Source organism: Propithecus coquereli, unplaced genomic scaffold (assembly GCF_000956105.1).
Source record: "Propithecus coquereli isolate 6110/MARCELLA unplaced genomic scaffold, Pcoq_1.0 Scaffold15, whole genome shotgun sequence".
NCBI classification, from domain to species: Eukaryota; Metazoa; Chordata; class Mammalia; order Primates; family Indriidae; genus Propithecus; species Propithecus coquereli.
The window spans coordinates 5,785,150-5,788,474 of NW_012139413.1; the positions used below are offsets into that span (position 1 = coordinate 5,785,150).

Consider the following 3,325-nt stretch of genomic DNA (forward strand, 5'->3'; position numbering starts at 1 on the left):
TGTGTGTGTGTGTGTGTGTGTGTGTGTGTGAGAGAGAGAGAGAGAGAGAGAGAGAGAGAGAGAGAGAGAGAGAGAGAGAGAGAACGCAGCCAGCAGGCAGAAGCTTCATCCAAACTCTGACATTCTCTTCGTATAGCTGGGCTCTGAAGCTGTTTTACGGAAAGGGTGATAATCAGTCTACTCCCAGGCACATTTAAATCATGTTTGGGGAGAGGTAGGCCAGGAGCTTAGTTAACTCCGTTATTTAGGTAGTAGAGTTGTGAATTTTGACATTTTCATACCAGATTGTTAACCCTCATATAAGAGTTTATATGTGGTAAGTAATTGTCACTTAAGTTCACTTAAACAGATTTTATTTTCACTATTGTTTGGTGAAAGTTGTATGCCTGGGATTTAGTTTTTTTCTTTTCTTCTGTGGCAGCACAAATGGAAAAGCATTAAATAAATGTGTTGTAAATGCATTTTTCTCTTCTTTTTCCACATTCACAATTAGAACCCTGAAAGAAGACAGAATGACTGCCTGGCATTGATACCACATTTCTCCTGATAGAGCAGGGTAGTGACCAGACACAACAGGACAATGATTGTTCTGACTCTACCTTCCATCCGTACATCCTGCTCTTTTGATTTTTGATCTTCTCAAAATCCTTTCTTTATCTCCATTCATGGCCCACTTATTCTTCCTTTTCTCACATACGTTTCAGTGGCCTTTGCTCTGCTCATTTGACAACTTTTCCCAAGTTTAAAAAAAAGAAAATCCTGAGAGATGAAAAATTACCTGTTAGGTACAGTGTATACTATTCGGGTGATGGTTACACTGAAAGCCCAGATCTCACTGCTATACAATGTATCCATGTAACAAAAGTACACTTGTACCCCCTAAATATATTGAAATAAAAACAAAAACCAACACAAGCCCTCTCATGGGACTTCGAGGGTCTCATCTGCTGCCTTCTCTTTCTTTCATCCACATCAAGGCCAACACTTCACCAGTCTCAACCCTTTGCTCTCTCTGTCTGCATCCTCCCTTCTGATCCCCAGATCTCTATTAATTCTCCATGATATAGTCAAAGGTTCTGCTTGCTTTGGGACTAGGTACTAGACTTGTGGCCTTGGGGAAATCACATCTGCTCTCCGAGCTTCAGTTTCTTCATTCGTTCCTCATCCTCATTCCTCAGTCAACAAAGACACTTAAAGGTGTTGTGCCCAGCACTAGAGATGAAAACTGTATGTGCTAAATAGACATCAGTCTCCTCAGCACTGTGGAGTAGAGCAGAGAACGGCCATCTTGCAAGGGATGTTATAAAAATTAGCAAAGCGGTGATGCATAGACAAGCACGTACCTACGTGCTCAGAAAATGTCAGTTTTTATGATTGTAATCAAAGGCAGACAGACAAGGAAAGTCCTCGCCTCTCTTTGGAAGTTGTTTTTATTTTAGGACCTTTCACTTGTATTTCTGGCTCTTACCCGAAACCCATTCTTTTCAATGTTGGACAGATCTCTTTTCCTTTTAATCTAGCTTTCTTCCCCATTTTTTTTTCAGTCAAAAGCATAACTATTTCTTCTGTCATCTGTATTTGAAAGCAGGGTGGGAGGGGGCTCTCCAATTTTTGTGGAACAAAGCATCCTTTTTTAACTTTCCATTCTTTCATAGCCTATTTCTAGTGCATAGTCCTGAGGACTCTCTATTTGCAGATCTCTTTAATTCTTCCCTTCTTTCTATGTTGAGTAGGTGATCGTCCCTGTTCTGGTCTAAACTTTTATTACCCCAAGGATAGGATCTGGCTTCTTGCCCTTCTAAGATAATCTAAATGTGTCATTCATGGCAGAAGTAAACCAGTCATCGCCTTCAGATAGTTGTTTGAATGAAGCTATGTGAGTGTTTGAAACCAATGTCCTTCAAACTCTAGAATAACCAGAAGTTGAGAACATTTTGTCTTTGACAACTGAACCAGTTCATTTATTTTGATTGTGCTTATGTTTTGTTTTGGGGTTTTAGGATTTTTTAACTGACAATTTGACATACGTAATATTTACAGTTTGCTTAGTAGGGGCTTCCAGAAAATGTGAGGGTATGTCCACTTTTCATTTATGGATACAATTTATTACCTGTATCACAACATGAATACATGATTATAAATGGGCTTATGACATTTGGTTTTTTGAATGTGGATTTTCTTTTTTAAAATTACAGTTTTTAAAACTATGATATTGCTACCAGCTAATTTGTTTTTCTCACCAGAATAAAGGTAAACATGTTCTACTAAACAGAATGCAATGGGGAAAAAATGAAGAACCTATCCTTTTAAAGTTTAGGGTGGTGCCAGCTAGAACTTTCTGTGATTTTTAATACAGACTTGTTCGTTTATTTAGTCGGGAAATAACTATTTAGCTCTGAACATGCGGAGCTGTGCTAGGTGCTGAGGGTAAATGGTGACCATGTCCTCAGTAGGGGTCAGCAAACTGCAGCCCGCCCTAAGCCCGTTTTTGTATGGTCCGCAAACTAAGATGGCTGGTACATTTTTAAAGGATTATGAAAACAAAGAAGAATATGTAACAGATCTACATGTGGCCTACAAAGTTTAAAATATTTATCTGATTCTTTATGGAAAAAATATGCCTACTCTAGACCTGTAGTATCTCTGCCTTCCTGCAGCTTGTATTTTAGTAGGAAAGACAATTAATAAGCAAGAGAATTCTTTTCAGATTTTGATAATCGGTAAGAAGGAAATAGGATATAAAAGTGACAAGAATGACGCTAGGGCAAGGAGTAGGGGTTAGAGTGGGGTATTTCAAAGATAACTTTGAGATTAGACCTAAGCAATGAGGATGAACTGCTCTGCGAAGCACTGGCCTTGCTAACCCACTCTCTCCCCTAGTTCCGTGTCCCCCTTTTCCTGGAAATGCCTGCTTGTCCACATGGCTCAGCCAGATGTTGGTTCCTAGGCCATCCTTCTCCAATCCTCTTTCACATTACCTCTTCCATAGCACCTCTCACACATGGCACTCTAATGACTCATTTGCTTTTATTTTCCCCCATCCTCCCTCCATCCCTAGATTTGAAATGTTTTAGGAAAAAAGACATTGTCTTGGTAATCCTCTATCTCCAGCATTTATCTCATAGGTCGAACCATTAAATGGAATCTACTATAAACTCAAAATTAGGTCCCATCAAGCCCCTTGTGAAAATCAAGAGGCTCCTCTAATAAGTTGCAGATTCTTAAGTTTAAATCTATCATTTACATTTTTTATACATGTTCTTCCCACCCTATCCTCTCTACTCCAAGCACTTTTCCCCTTTAATTTCTAAAACCTAATTCTTGT

At 39.1% G+C, this 3,325-nt stretch overlaps 1 protein-coding gene across 2 annotated transcripts in view; it reads left to right on the forward strand.

Moving 5' to 3' along the window:
- Window positions 1–3,325, forward strand: part of FNDC3B (fibronectin type III domain containing 3B) — a 340,114-nt gene that overhangs the window by 232,121 nt on the left and 104,668 nt on the right. The gene's annotated exons all lie outside the window — the stretch shown is intronic.